The 16489-nt window shown below is 43.4% G+C and overlaps 1 protein-coding gene across 2 annotated transcripts in view; it reads left to right on the plus strand.

Annotated features, from left to right (window-relative positions):
* slc12a5a (solute carrier family 12 member 5a) overlaps positions 1-16489 on the plus strand; it is a 283125-nt gene that overhangs the window by 212109 nt on the left and 54527 nt on the right. The gene's annotated exons all lie outside the window — the stretch shown is intronic.

The following is a 16489-nucleotide window of genomic DNA, read 5'->3' on the forward strand; positions in this document are numbered from 1 at the left end:
CTAGTCTAAAGAAGGCCAGTTTTATTGCTTCTTTAATCAGGACAACAGTTTTCAGCTGTGCTAACATAATTGCAAAAGGGTTTTCTAATGATCAATTAGCCTTTTAAAATGATAAACTTGGATTAGCTAACACAACGTGCCAGTGGAACACAGGAGGGATGGTTGCTGATAATGGGCCTCTGTACGCCTATGTAGATATCCCATTACAAATCAGCCGTTTCTAGCTACAATAGTCATTTACAACATTAACAATGTCTACACTGTATTTCTGATCAATTTGATGTTATTTTAACAGACCATTTTTAGTGGACATTTCTTAGTGACCCCAAACTTTTGAACGGTAGTGTACATATTCCAGTCATACTTTATCAAAAGCCATAGTGTTCTATTGTTTCCAGTATTATCTCCAATGTATCGTCCAAGTAAAACACCTTTCTGATAAGGATGAATAATATCCGACAATACCTTATTAATTCAATGCGCTATGCATTGCAACACTGAAGTGTAAGGGGCCTCCAATGTTTTGAATGGAACTGGATATTTATATTTACTACTTGGGTCCCGTTTCAGTAAGATTGAAATCAGACCTTCTTGTTGAGTATCTGATAATTTACCATTTTTATAGGAGTGGTTAAAACATGCTAATAATGGTCCTCTGAGTATATCACAGAAGGTTTGGTATACTTCCACTGGTATGCCATCCAGCCCTGGAGTTTTCCCAGACTTAAAGGCTTTAATTGCATCAAGAAGTTCCTCCTCTGTAATTTGGCCTTCACATGAGTCTTTCTGTACAGCTGTTAATTTTACATTATTAATTGGAAAATAATCCTTACAATTAACTTCGGTTAGTGGAGCTGGAGGAAACTGAAACAAAGACATGTGCTTTAAGTACTTTGCTTCCTATTTCATATTATTGTTTGGGTATTCATGGGTGACTCCGTCATTTGTAACAAGTTTCATGTTGAAAAAGATGAAAAAATGATTTATTGTATTTTTCCCCATATTCCATCCAGTTTGCATTATTTTTATAATATATTACACTTTATATTTTCTTGAATACGTTCTCCCATTTCTTTTTGTCTTTTCTCTAATGTATTCTGTGCCTCTATGGGACAGTTTTTATTGCAATCTAACTGTACTGTTAGTCCTTACATTTTCTTTATTAATATTAATTATTTTAACCTAAATTGCTTTTGTTTTAAAGATGAGCATTGAATTACATGGCCTTTAAAAGCAAATGTAAAAGTGTCCCATATAATAAGGGGGTCTGCTATACATATATTATGTCAGAAATAGTCAGTTATAAATTATTTTGTCCTTTTTAAAATCAAGTTGTCATCCAATAGTCTTTGATTACATTTCCAATTTCCTCGCCCACGTAGAAATTCTGTTAGAGTAATGTATATGCCAATTGTTTGATGGTCTGACCGCATTCTGTCCGCTATCAGCACTTTTGAAAAATTGTATGCTAGCGCGAATGACGTAAGAAAGTAGTCAAGACAACTAGCTTGATTGAGCCTCTGCCATGCACAGTGCCTTCGTAAAAGTATTCAGACCCCTTGACTTTTTCCACATTTTGTTACGTTACAGCCTTATTTTAAAATTGATGAAATTGTTTTTTTCCCCCATCAATCTACGCACAATACCCCATAAAGACAAAGCAAAAACTGTTTTTCTAAATGTTTACAAATATCACATTTACATAAGTATTCAGACCCTTTACTCAGTACTTTGTTGATGCGCCTTAGGCAGTGATTACAGCCTCAAATCTTCTTTGGTATGAAGCTACAAGCTTGGCACACCTGTATTAGGGGAGTTTATCCCATTCTTCTCTGCAGATCCTCTCAAGCGCTGTCAGATTGGATGGGGAGTGTCGACGGCACAACTATTTTCAGGTCTCTCCAGAGATATTCGATTGGGTTCAAGCCCGGGCTCTGGCTGGGCCACTCAATGACATTCAGAGACTTGTCCCGAAGCCAGTCCTGCGTTGTCTTGGCTGTGTGCTTAGGGTCGTTGTCTTGTTGGAAGGTGAACCTTCACTCAAGTCTGAGGTCCTGAGCGTTCTGGAGCAGGTTTTCATCTGTACTTTGCTCCGTTCATCTTCCCCTCGATCCTGACTAGTCTCCCAGTCCCTGCCGCTGAAAATCATCCCCACAGCATCATACTGCCACCACCAGGCTTCACTGTAGGGATGGTGCCAGGTTTCCTCCAGACATGACGCTTGGCATTCAGACCAAAGAGTTCAATCTTGGTTTCATCAGACCAGAGAATCTTGTTGCTCATGGTCTTAGTCCATTAGATTCCATTTGGTAAACTCCAAGTGGGCTGTCATGTGCCTTTTACTGAGGATGTTCTGTCTGGCCACTCTACCATAAAGGCCTGATTGGTAGAGTTCTGCAGAGATGGTTGTCCTTCTGAAAGGTTCTCTTATCTCCACAGAGGATCTCTGGAGCTCTGTCAGAGTGACCATCGGGTTCTTAGTCACCTCCCTGACCAAGGCCCTTCTCCCCCGATTCCTCAGTTTGGCAGGGTGGCCAGCTCTAGGAAGAGTCTTGGTGGTTCCAAACTTCTTCCATTTATGATGGAGTCCACTGTGTTCTTGGGGACTTTCAATGCTGCAGAAATGTTTTGGTACCCTTCCACAGATCTGTGCCTCGACACAATCCTGTTTCTGAGCTCTGTGGACAATTCCTTACAGACCCGTTCACTTTTTCCACATTTTGTTACGTTACTAATACAAAACAGAAATGCCTTTGCTATGAAACTCAACATTGAGCTCAGATGCATCCTGTTTCCATTGATCATCCTTGAGATTATGGCTTGGTATTTGCTCTGACATGAACTGTCAACTGTGGGACCTTATATAGACAGGTGTGTGCTTTTCCAAATCATGTTCAATCAATTGAATTGACCACAGGTGGACTCCAGTCAAGTTGTAGAACCTTCTCAAGGAGGATCAATGGAAATAGGATGCACCTGAGCTCAATTTTGAGTCTCAATGCAAAGGGTCTGAATACTTGTTTTTTATATTTAATACATTTGCAAACATTTCAAAAAAACTGTTTTAGCTTTGTCATTATGGGGTATTATGTGTAGATTGATGAGAAAAAAATGAATTTAATCAATTTTAGAATAAGGCTGTAACGTAACAAAATGTGGAAAAAGTGGTCTGGGGTCTGAATACTTTCCGAATGCACTGTACATCTCACTAGGTCAGGATATTTAAACCTCCATATATCCACTTGTTTCAATATATCCATGATATTTGTGATTTCCTTAAGTGCATAAGGGTATGATAGTTTGTAGTGTGAGTTCCTTTAGGGTCCATTGAGGTATTTAAAATTGGATTATAATCTCCCATCATAATAATAGAGTCTTGTATTGCTTCTAGGCTTGATAAATTATTAGATACATTTTCAAGCGTGGATAGATCAGGACCATATAGGTCAGGGATCATCAATTAGATTCAGCCGCAGGCCAATCTTTTCTTGAGCGGATAGTCGGGGGGGCAGAATTTTTGACTGCAAATTGAACGCAAAAAGCCTATACAGATATAATATTTGACTAAAACATAATTTCAAACCTTAATTATATTTGGGTACATTGTCCTGTGTAGGGTGCCGTCTTTCGGATGGGACGTTAAAATGGGTGTCCTGACTCTCTGTGGTCATTCAAATTTCCATGCCACTTATTGTAAGAGTAGGGGTGTTCACCCCGGTGGCATAGCTAAATTCCCAACCTGGCCACATTCCATCATGGCCACCTAATCATCCCCCTCATTCCTAATTTGCATATATGACTCCTCACCTCACCTCTCTACCTGATAGCTGATGTGTGGTGAGTGTTCTGGCACAGAAATGGTCTCCGTGCATCACTGAGGAGGGTGCAGCTCATTGATGGTGGATGAGGTGAGTTTCCCCCTATGCTTTGACTACCTCAGTTGGTAGAAAAGTGCATCAAATTGATCAGAAATACAGTGTAGACATTGTTAATGTTGTAAATGACTATTGTAGCTGGAAACGGCTGATTTGTAATGGGAAATCTACATAGGCGTACAGAGGCCCATTATCAGCAACCATCACTCCTGTGTTCCACTGGCACGTTGTGTTAGCTAATCCAAGTTTATCATTTTAAAAGGCTAATTGATCATTAGAAAACCCTTTTGCAATTATGTTAGCACAGCTGAAAACTGTTGTCCTGATTAAAGAAGCAATAAAACTGGCCTTCTTGAGACCAGTTGAGTATCTGAAGCATCAGCATTTTGTGGGTTCGATTACAGGCTCAAAATGTCACGATTCTCTAAGACAGAACCCAGAAGCAGACCAGGACAAGGTGAGTAAAATGAAGGTGAGTGTTTATTGGTAGTCTTGATGTGTAAATTGAATAATCCAGGAGACGGAACGGCAGCGGAGGTGAGTTGATGAGAGTGAATGGGTTGATCCAATGAAGTCACTGAATCCACCGACGGCCAGGCAAGGGAGTTGAATGTTCCGGGAGAATGACTGTAGACAGAGTAAACGGGAGTGAGTAACCGGCAACAAGTACAGAATAACAAAATAAACTCAGGAAACATGAGGCTGATACGCTGGCACAACATACTGTTCGTTGCTAACGATCCGGCAGGGAATGGATGTCAGGTCAGGGCTTATGAAGATGTGATGATCAGGACCAGGTGTGCAGATGGTTGATGAGATGCAAGTGCGGGTAATCAAAAGTTCTCCCGCCTAGCTTCGTCGCCTGGCAACCAGACAGGGTGCGTTCAGGAACCTCAGACAAAAGACTCCAAAACAAAAAACAGTCAGCTCAGGCAGAAAACAGACTCAGGAAGCGGGATTCCTGACAGTACCCCCCTCCGACGAACGCCACCGGGCGGACAACCCGGAGCGCCAGGATGGAGGCGGTAGAAGTCACGAAGGACGGTATCATCCAGGATCTGACGCCGAGGAATCCAACTCCTCTCCTCAGGACCATACCCCTCCCAGTCCACAAGATACTGGAAACCCCGACCCCGCCGTCTGGAATCCATAATGCGGCGCACCGTATAGACTGGTCCACCTCCGATCATCCGAGGAGGAGGAGGCGGAGGGGGTAGCAGAGGACTGAGGTGCACAGGCTTGAGGCAGGAGACATGAAAGGTGGGGTGGACTCTGAGCGTCTTAGGCAGCTTGAGTCGAACCACAACAGGATTGATCACCTTCTCCACCACAAACGGACCAATGAACTTCGGTGACATTTTCCTTGACTCAGTCTGCAGAGGAAGATCCCGTGTAGCCAACCATACCTTATCACCTATGGCATAAGCGGGAGCTGGAATCCGGCAACGATTCGCCTGGTGCTGATAACGGTCAGAAACTTTAAGGAGAGCCTTTCTGGCCCGATGCCAGGTCCGGTGGCAACGACGAATGTGGGCCTGGAACGAGGGTACAGCGAGATCCTTCTCCTGAGAAGGAAACAAGGGGGGTTGGTAACCGTACAGGCACTGGAAGGGAGACATCCCAGTAGCAGATGTAGGGAGAGTATTGTGGGCATACTCGACCCATGGCAACTGAGAGGCCCAAGAGGCGGGGTTAGAAGAGACAAGGCAGCGCAGCATGGATTCCATCTTCTGGTTGGCTCTCTCCGCCTGACCATTAGATTGGGGGTGAAATCCAGATGTGAGACTGACTGTAGCCCCAATGGCCAAACAGAAAGATTTCCAGACAGCAGAGGTAAACTGAGGACCATGGTCGGAAACAATGTCACTGGGCAACCCGTGGACCCTGAAAACCTCCCTAACCAGGATCTCGGACATCTCAGAGGCAGAGGGAAGCTTGGAGATAGGTACAAAGTGGGCGAACTTGCTGAATCTGTCCACAATAGTCAGAATGACCGTGTTCCCCATCAGAAGAGGGCAATCCAACAACAAAGTCCAGAGCCAGATGCGACCATGGTCGCCGGAGAATAGATAGGGGATGAAGAAGTTCAGAGCTGGCCCGATTGGCACTCTTATTCTGTGCACATACTGGGCATGCAGCAACAAACCTCCGGGTATCTTCTCCCATGGCAGGCCACCAAAATCGTCTGCGTAGTAATGCCATCGTCCGAGCCACCCCCGGGTGACAAGCCATCTTGCTGGCGTGGGACCATTGGAGGACGGCAGAATGGACAGATTCAGGCACAAACAACCGACCGGGTGGACCGTTATCGGGACCGGGCTGCGTCCGAAGGGCCGCCAGAACCTCCTCCTCAACCCTAAATGTGACTGCTCCCACGACGAAGTTCTGGGGAAGAATCGTCTCAGTCTTGGCCCCACTCTCATCCGTCTTGGAGAACATCCGGGACAAGGCGTCCGCCTTGCCATTCTTAGACCCAGGTCGGTACGTCAGGGAAAAATTAAAGCGTCCAAAAAACAAAGCCACCTGGCCTGACGCGAGTTGAGACGTCTAGCCGATTGCACGTAAGCAAGATTCTTGTGGTCAGTCCAGACAATAAACGGTTGCTCCGCTCCCTCCAACCAGTGACGCCACTCCTCCAAGGCCAGTTTCACCGCGAGCAGCTCCCGGTTACCCACATCGTAATTCCTCTCCGCAGACGAAAGACAACGAGAATAGAAGGCGCAGGGATGGAGTTTACCGTCAGTGGAGCGTCGCTGGGACAGGTTGGTGCCAACGCCCACATCAGACGCGTCCACTTCCACGACAAACTGCCGAGCAGCGTCAGGTTGAGAGAGAGAATCGGGGCGTTGGTGAATCGACTCTTCAAATCCAGAAATGCCCGGTCTGCCTCAGGATTCCAACTGAAGGTCCTGGTGCTAGAAGTCAGGGCAGTTAATGGAGCGGCCACCCGGCTGTAGTCACGGATAAATCTACGATAGAAATTCGCAAACCCCAGAAACCTCTGGAGCTGCAATCTCGTATCGGGCTGGGCCCAATCCAGAACTGCCCTAAACCTTCTCTTGGTCCATCTTAATCTCTCCCCGGGAGATGGGTTCATTTCTGGCCGGATTGTTCTGTCACGATTCTCTAAGACAGAACCCAGAAGCAGACCAGGACAAGGTGAGTAAAATGAAGGTGAGTATTTATTGGTAGTCTTGATGTGTAAATTGAATAATCCAGGAGACGGAACGGCAGCGGAGGTGAGTTGATGAGAGTGAATGGGTTGATCCAATGAAGTCACTGTATCCACCGACGGCCAGGCAAGGGAGTTGAATGTTCCGGGAGAATGACTGTAGACAGAGTAAACGGGAGTGAGTAACCGGCAACAAGTACAGAATAACAAAACAAACTCAGGAAACATGAGGCTGATACGCTGGCACAACATACTGTTTGTTGCTAACGATCCGGCAGGGAATGGATGTCAGGGCTTATGAAGAGGTGATGATCAGGACCAGGTGTGCAGATGGTTGATGAGATGCAGGTGTGGGTAATCAAAAGTTCTCCCGCGTAGCTTCGTCACCTAGCAACCAGACAGGGTGCGTTCAGGAACCTCAGACAAAAGACTCCAAAACAAAAAACAGTCAGCTCAGGCAGAAAACAGACTCAGGAAGCGGGATTCCTGACACAAAATGGTCAGAAACAAATAACTTTCTTCTGAAACTCGTCAGTCTATTCTTGTTCTGAGAAATGAAGGCTATTATTCCATGCGAGAAATTGCCAAGAAACTTAAGATCTCGTGCAACACTGTGTACTACTCCCTTCACAGAACAGCACAAACTGGCACTAACCAGAATAGAAAGAGGTGTGGGAAGCCCCGGTGCACAACTGAGCAAGAGGACAAGTACATTAGAGTGTCTAGTTTGAGAAACAGATGCCTCACAAGTCCCCAACTGGCAGCTTCATTAAATAGTACCTGCAAAACACCAGTCTCAACGTCAACAGTGAAGAGGTGACTCCGGGATGCTGGCCTTCCAGGCAGAGTTCCTCTGTCCAGTGTCTGTGTTCTTTTGCCCATCTTAATATTTTATTTTTATTGGCCAGTCTGAGATATGGCTTTTTCTTTGCAACTCTACCTAGAAGGCCAGCATCCCGGAGTCGCCTCTTCACTGTTAACTTTGAGACCGGTGTTTTACGGGTACAATAGTCATTTACAACATTAACAATGTCTAAATTGTATTTCTGATCCATTTGATGTTATTTTAATGGACAAAAACAATGACATTTCTAAGTGACCCCAAACGTTTGAATGGTAGAGTACAATATCTGTCACGCCCTGACCTTAGAGCCTTTTTTATTCTCTATTTTGTTAGGTCAGCGTGTGACTTGGGTGGGCATATCTAGATTTATATTTCTTTGTTGGCCTAGTATGGTTCCCAATCAGAGGCAGCTGTTTATCCTTGTCTCTGATTGGGGATCATACTTAGGCAACCCTTTTTCCCACCTGTGATTGTGGGATCTTGTTTGTGTGTAGTTGCTTTCTGCACTGCATATAGCTTTACGTTCGTTTTTGTATTTTGATGTTTTTCCCGGTGTCATTTTTATTAAAAGTCAAATGTACGCCTACCATGCTGCACCTTGGTCTCCTCATTCAAACGACAAGCGTAACAACATCCAATCAATTATTATTATTTGTATATGATCACGTCTCTCTATTATGCATGGAAATATTTGGGAACAGATTTACAAAAAGAAAATCACTTGGAATTTCTTCTAAAATTATTGAATGAGTTTCCTGTTAACAATAGATATTATATTCCTTCTCTTTTAGTCAGGTAAATACTGATCGTTTTTTCTCATCTGCTAAGGCATTACAATTATAACTGGCTATACTTATTTCACCATTTACTATAATGAGATTCAGGTTTCAATTCTATTTATCATAATATATGTTTGTAAACTTTCCATTAAAAAGTACCATAATGGTTGAGTGTCCATATAGCTGTACCATGGTATTTGCACTGCTACTCAGTAAACCTCAAACTGTTATACACTATTCCACCTGCTAAAACCTACCCCATCGCAAGTTGGATTGTCGTCCCAATGACTGGCAAACCACCTCTGTCTACCTGTATACAGTTATAAAAAAATATATACAGTACCAGTCAAAAGTTTGGACATCTACTCATTCAAGGGTTTTTCTTTATTTTTACTATTTTCTACAGATTTAGAATAATAGTAAAGATATGAAAACTATGAAATAACATATATGGAATCATGTAGTAACCAAAAAAGTGTTAAACAAATCTAAAATAAAATGTACAAATAATTTTTTTTTTTAATGTATGAAATGTATGCGTTCACTACTGTAAGTCGCTCTGGATAAGAGCGTCTGCTAAATGACTAAAATGTAAATGTAAATGTAGATTCTTCAAAGTAGCCACCCTTTACCTTGATGACAGCTTTGCACGCTCTTGGCATTCTCTCAACCAGCTTCATGAATGTATTTCAACAGATGTGTCTTGTTAAAAGTTAATTTGTGGAAGGTGTGTTGGATCATTGTCCTGTTGAAAAAATAAATTATAGGCCCACATAGCGCAAACCAGATGGGATGGTGTATCGCTTCAGAATGTTGTGGTAGCATTGCTGGTGAAATGTGCCTTGAATTCTAAATAAATCACAGACAGTGTCACCAAAAAAGCACCCCCACACATCACACCTCCTCCTCCATGCTTCACGGTGGGAACCACACATGCGGAGATCACCGTTCACCGACTCTGCGTCTCACACGGCGGTTGGAACCAAAAATCTTAAATTTGGACTCATCACACCAAAGGAAAGATTTCCACCGGTCTATTGTCCATTGCTCGTGTTTCTTGGCCCAAGCAAGTCTCTTCTTCTTATTGGTGCCTTTTAGTAGTGGTTTCTTTGCAGCAATTTGACCATGAATGCTTGATTTACGCAGTCTCCTCTGAACAGTTGACGTTGAGATATGTCTGCTACATGAACTCTGTGGAGCATTTATTTGGGCTGCAATTTGTGGTGTAGTTAACTCTAATGAACTTATCCTCTGCAGCAGAGGTAACTCTTTCCTGTGGCGGTCCTCATGAGAGCCAGTTTCATCATAGCACTTGATGGTTTTTGTGACTGCACTTGAAGAAACTTTCAAAGTTCTTGAAATGTTCCGTATTGACTGACCTTCATGTCTTAAATTAATGATGGAATGTCATTTCTCTTTACTTATTTGAGTTGTTCTTGCCATAATATGGACTTGATCTTTTACCAAATAGGGCCATCTTCTGTATACCATCCCTACCTTGTCACAAAACAACTGATTGGCTCAAACGCATTAAGAAGGAAAGAAAATCCACAAATTTACTTTTAACAAGGCACAGCTGTTAATTTAAATGCATTCCAGGTGACTACCTTGTGAGGCTGGTTGAGAGAATGCCAAGAATGTGCAAAGCTGTCATCAAGGCAAAGGGCGGCTACTTTGAAGAATCTCAAATATAAAATAGATTTTGATTTGTTTTAAAACCTTTTTGGTTACTACATGATTCCATCTGTGTTATTTCATAGTTTTGATGTCGTCACTATTATTCTACAATGTAGAAAATAGTAAAAATAAAGAAAAACCCTTGAATGAGTAGGTGTGTCCAAACTTTTGACTGGAACCGTACATTTAACCTTAACTCAGCTTTTACAATAACAAACTGGATGGTCAAGAGGTGAACAGTTAAAAGAAAAAAAAGTGACAATGTTTTTTAGCCTCTACTGTCAAAACAACCATTTTTTGTCCTATGCCAAAAGACCCAAAGCCCTTAGTACTGAACAAGGAGGTGTCACTGAACAGAGTGGCTGCTGCAATATGATTGAGTTTGACTGCTGGACATGCGTTTGTCAGAATACATCTCAATGTTTTCTCCCCAGTGTTCTCAATGCCTGCCTGTCATTCTGTTCTGACTGGTACTGTACTTAAATATTCCAGCAGGCCCTTTACTGTTTCAAACATGCCAGTGCCAATGTTCTCTGTGGGTTTGATTTCTGTTAGTGGGGTTGTGTGTTTGTTACTGTTAGTGGGGTTGTGTGTTTGTTACTGTTAGTGGGGTTGTGTGTTTGTTACTGTTAGTGGGGTTGTGTGTTTGTTACTGTTAGTGGGGTTGTGTGTTTGTTACTGTTAGTGGGGTTGTGTGTTTGTTAGTGGGGTTGTGTGTTTGTTACTTTTACTGTTAGTGGGGTTGTGTGTTTGTTACTGTTAGTGGGGTTGTGTGTTTGTTACTGTTAGTGAGGTTGTGTGTTTGTTAGTGGGCTTGTGTGTTTGTTACTGTTACTGTTAGTGGGGTTGTGTGTTTGTTACTGTTAGTGGGGTTGTGTGTTTGTTACTGTTAGTGGGGTTGTGTGTTTGTTACTGTTAGTGGGGTTGTGTGTTTGTTACTGTTGTTACTGTTAGTAGGGCTGTGTTTTTGTTACTGTTAGTGGGGTTGTGTGTTTGTTACTGTTAGTGAGGTTGTGTGTTTGTTAGTGGGGTTGTGTGTTTGTTACTGTTAGTGGGGTTGTGTGTTTGTTACTGTTAGTGGGGTTGTGTGTTTGTTACTGTTAGTGGGGTTGTGTGTTTGTTACTGTTAGTGGGGCTGTGTGTTTGTTACTGTTAGTGGGGTTGTGTGTTTGTTAGTGGGGTTGTATGTTTGTTAGTGGGGTTGTGTGTTTGTTAGTGGGGTTGTGTGTTTGTTACTGTTAGTGGGGTTGTGTGTTTGTTACTGTTAGTGGGGTTGTGTGTTTGTTAGTGGGGTTGTATGTTTGTTAGTGGGGTTGTGTGTTTGTTACTGTTAGTGGGGTTGTGTGTTTGTTAGTGGGGTTGTATGTTTGTTAGTGGGGTTGTGTGTTTGTTACTGTTAGTGGGGTTGTGTGTTTGTTACTGTTAGTGGGGTTGTGTGTTTGTTAGTGGGGTTGTGTGTTTGTTAGTGGGGTTGTGTGTTTGTTACTGTTAGTGGGGTTGTGTGTTTGTTACTGTTAGTGGGGTTGTGTGTTTGTTAGTGGGGTTGTATGTTTGTTAGTGGGGTTGTGTGTTTGTTACTGTTGTTACTGTTAGTGGGGTTGTGTGTTTGTTACTGTTAGTGGGGTTGTGTGTTTGTTAGTGGGGTTGTGTGTTTGTTACTGTTAGTGGGGCTGTGTACATATATCGTTGCTCGTTTGTGTTCGCTTAGCCTAGATTTTTCTCTGGGAGAGATATTTATAGATCAACCCCCTCAAATCCTTACCGTGGCTAACTTGCTTTCACACACACACACACACACACACACACACACACACACACACACACACACACACACACACACACACACACACACACACACACACACACACACACACACACACACACACACACACACACACACAAACATTCACACACAGAAGAATGCACTCCCAACTTGAGTTCTAGAAGTATTTCTATTGCTAGCAGGATACATTCCTCACATAAGGCCAGCGTGTCTTTTCCTAGGGAGACTGATGATCATTATTCTTTAGTGTCAGAAAAGTCTTTTTTAAGAGTACTGTAATTGTATCAGAGGAGGCGGGTGGAACGAGTTATAGGAGGACGGGCTATTTGTAATGGCTGGAATGGAATAAATGGAATGACAGGAAAATCACGTTTGATTCCGTTCCATTGATCCCATTCCAGCCATTACAATGAGCCTGCCCTCTGAGAGCTCCTACCACCAGCCTAATGTCATACAGTATTACATTTGAATGATAAATATGGTTAATGATTAATAATGTTAAAACTGGGATGGTACAAGGACAAGAATGCTCTGAGATCAAAGCATGTTTAAAAAGATTTGTTTAAAAGAGAGGACTGCACATACACACACACACACACACTGAATAATTCCCCCTCTCACAGACATACCTATACTGACACACAAATATGCAATGCATGCACATGCAGCCTTTCACTCTCTTTCTATCTCTCACACACACACACACACACACCTTATAAAGATTTTGCATGGGCCCTCAGATCCTCAATAAGTTCTACAGCTGCACCATTGAGAGCATCTTGACTGGCTGCATCCCCTCTTGGTATGACTGTTTGGCATCCGAACGCAAAGTGCTACAGAGGGTAATGCGTACAGCCCAGTACATCACTGGGGCCAAGCTCACTGCCGACCTGGACCTCTATACCAGGCGGTGTCAGAGGAAGGCCCTAAAACTTGTCAAAGACTCCATCCACTCAATTCGTAGACTGTTCTCTCTGCTATCGCACAGCAAGCGGTACCAATACACCAAGCCTGGAACCAACAAGATCCTGAACAGCTTCTACCCCCACTGCTAAACAGTTCAAATCAAAATCAAATCAAATTTATTTATATAGCCCTTCGTATATCAGCTGAAATCTCAAAGTGCTGTACAGAAACCCAGCCTAAAACCCCAAACAGCAAGCAATGCATGTGAAAGAGGCACGGTGGCTAGGAAAAACTCCCTAGGAAAAACTCCCTAGAAAGGCCAAAAACCTAGGAAGAAACCTAGAGAGGAACCAGGCTATGAGGGGTGGCCAGTCCTCTTCTGGCTGTGCCGGGTGGATATTATAACAGAACATGGTCAAGATGTTAAAATGTTCATAAATGACCAGCATGGTCAAATAATAATAATCATTGTAGTTGTCGAGGGTGCAACAAGCACGTCCGGTGAACAGGTCAGGGTTCCGTAGCCGCAGGCAGAACAGTTGAAACTGGAGCAGCAGCATGGCCAGGTGGACTGGGGACAGCAAGGAGTCATCATGCCAGGTAGTCCCGAGGCATGGTCCTAGGGCTCAGGTCCTCCGAGAGAAAGAAAGAAAGAGAGAAAGAGAGAATTAGAGAGAGCATATTTAAATTCACACAGGACACCGGATAAGACAAGAGAATACTCCAGATGAAACAGACTGACCCTAGCCCCCCGGCACATAAACTACTGCAGCATAAATACTGGAGGCTGAGACAGGAGGGATCAGAAGACACTGTGGCCCCATCCGATGATACCCCCGGACAGGGCCAAACAGGCAGGATATAACCCCACCCACTTTGCCAAAGCACAGCCCCCACACCACTAGAGGGATGTCTACAACCACCAACTTACCGTCCGAAGACAAGGCCGAGTATAGCCCACAAAAATCTCCGCCATGGCACAACCCAAGGGGGGGGCGCCAACCCAGACAGGAAGACCACGTCAGTGACTCAACCCACTCAAGTGACGCACCCCTCCCATGGACGGCATGGAAGAACACCAGTAAGTCAGTGACTCAGCCCCTGTAATAGGGTTAGAGGCAGAGAATCCCAGTGGAAAGAGGGGAACCGGCAAGGCAGAGACAGCAAGGGCGGTTCGTTGCTCCAGCCTTTCCGTTCACCTTCACACTCCTGGGCCAGACTACACTTAATCATAGGACCTACTGAAGAGATAAGTCTTCAGTAAAGACTTAAAGGTTGAGACTGAGTCTGCGTCTCTCACATGGGTAGGCAGACTATTCCATAAAAATGGAGCTCTATAGCAGAAAGCCCTACCTCCAGCCGTTTGCTTAGAAATTCTAGGGACAATTAGGAGGCCTGCGTCTTGTGACCGTAGCGTACGTGTAGGTATGTACGGCAGGACCAAATCGGAAAGATAGGTAGGAGCAAGCCCATGTAATGCTTTGTAGGTTAGCAGTAAAACCTTGAAATCAGCCCTTGCCTTAACAGGAAGCCAGTGTAGGGAGGCTAGCACTGGAGTAATATGATCACATTTTTTGGTTCTAGTCAGGATTCTAGCAGCCGTATTTAGCACTAACTGAAGTTTGTTTAGTGCTTTATCCGGGTAGCCGGAAAGTAGAGCATTGCAGTAGTCCAGCCTAGAAGTAACAAAAGCATGGATTCATTTTTTTGCGTCATTTTTGGACAGAAAGTTTCTGATTTTTGCAATGTTACGTAGATGGAAAAAAGCTGTCCTTGAAACAGTCTTGATATGTTCTTCAAAAGAGAGATCAGGGTCCAGAGTAACACCGAGGTCCTTCACAGTTTTATTTGAGACGACTGTACAACCATCCAGATTAATTGTCAGATTGAACAGAAGATCTCTTTGTTTCTTGGGACCTAGAACAAGCATCTCTGTTTTGTCCGAGTTTAAAAGTAGAAAGTTTGCAGCCATCCACTTCCTTATGTCTGAAACACAGGCTTCTAGCGAGGGCAATTTTGGAGCTTCACCATGTTTCATTGAAATGTACAGCTGTGTGTCGTCCGCATAGCAGTGAAATTTAACATTATGTTTTCGAATGACATCCCCAAGAGGTAAAATATATAGTGAAAACAATAGTGGTCCTAAAACGGAACCTTGAGGAACACCGAAATTTACAATTGATTTGTCAGAGGACAAACCATTCACAGAGACAAACTGATATCTTTCCGACAGATAAGATCTAAACCAGGCCAGAACTTGTCCATGTAGACCAATTTGGGTTTCCAATCTCTGTGGTGATCGATGGTATCAAAAGCGGCACTAAGATCTAGGAGCACGAGGACAGATGCAGAGCCTCGGTCTGACGTCATTAAAAGGTCATTTACCACCTTCACAAGTGCAGTCTCAGTGCTATGATGGGGTCTAAAACCAGACTGAAGCGTTTCGTATACATTATTTGTCTTCAGGAAGGCAGTGAGTTGCTGTGCAACAGCTTTTTCTAAAATTTTTGAGAGGAATGGAAGATTCGATATAGGCCGATAGTTTTTTATAATTTCTGGGTCAAGATTTGGCTTTTTCAAGAGAGGCTTTATTACTGCCACTTTTAGTGAGCTTGGTACACATCCGGTGGATAGAGAACCGTTTATTATGTTCAACATAGGAGGGCCAAGCACAGGAAGCAGCTCTTTCAGTAGTTTAGTTGGAATAGGGTCCAGTATGCAGCTTGAGGGTTTGGAGGCCATGATTATTTTCATCATTGTGTCAAGAGATATAGTACTAAAACACTTTAGTATCTCCCTTGAGCCAAGGTCCTGGCAGAGTTGTGCAGACTCAGAACAATGGAGCTTTGGAGGAATACCCAGATTTAAAGAGGAGTCCGTAATTTGCTTTCTAATGATCATGATCTTTTCCTCAAAGAAGTTCATAAATGTATTACTGCTGAAGTGAAAGCCATCCTCCATTTGCGAATGCTGCTTTTTAGTTAGCTTTGCGACAGTATCAAAAAGAAATTTCGGATTGTTCTTATTTTCCTCAATTAAGTTGGAAAAATAGGATGATCGAGCAGCAGTGAGGGCTCTTCGATACTGCACGGTACTGTCTTTCCAAGCTAGTCGGAAGACTTCCAGTTTGGTGTGGCGCCATTTCCGTTCCAATTTTCTGGAAGCTTGCTTCAGAGCTCGTGTATTTTCTGTATACCAGGGAGCTAGTTTCTTATGACAGATGTTTTTAATTTTTAGGGGTGCAACTGCATCTAGGGTATTGCGCAAGGTTAAATTGAGTTCCTCGGTTAGGTGGTTAACTGATTTTTGTCCTCTGATGTCCTTGGGTAGGCAGAGGGAGTCTGGAAGGGCATCAAGGAATCTTTGGGTTGTCTGAGAATTTATAGCACGACTCATTAAATAGTTAGTCCGCGTAGCTATTTGGTTATCTGTATTGACCCCTTTTCCACTAAC

The sequence above is a fragment of the Salmo trutta genome, chromosome 16, assembly GCF_901001165.1.
Source record: "Salmo trutta chromosome 16, fSalTru1.1, whole genome shotgun sequence".
NCBI classification, from domain to species: Eukaryota; Metazoa; Chordata; class Actinopteri; order Salmoniformes; family Salmonidae; genus Salmo; species Salmo trutta.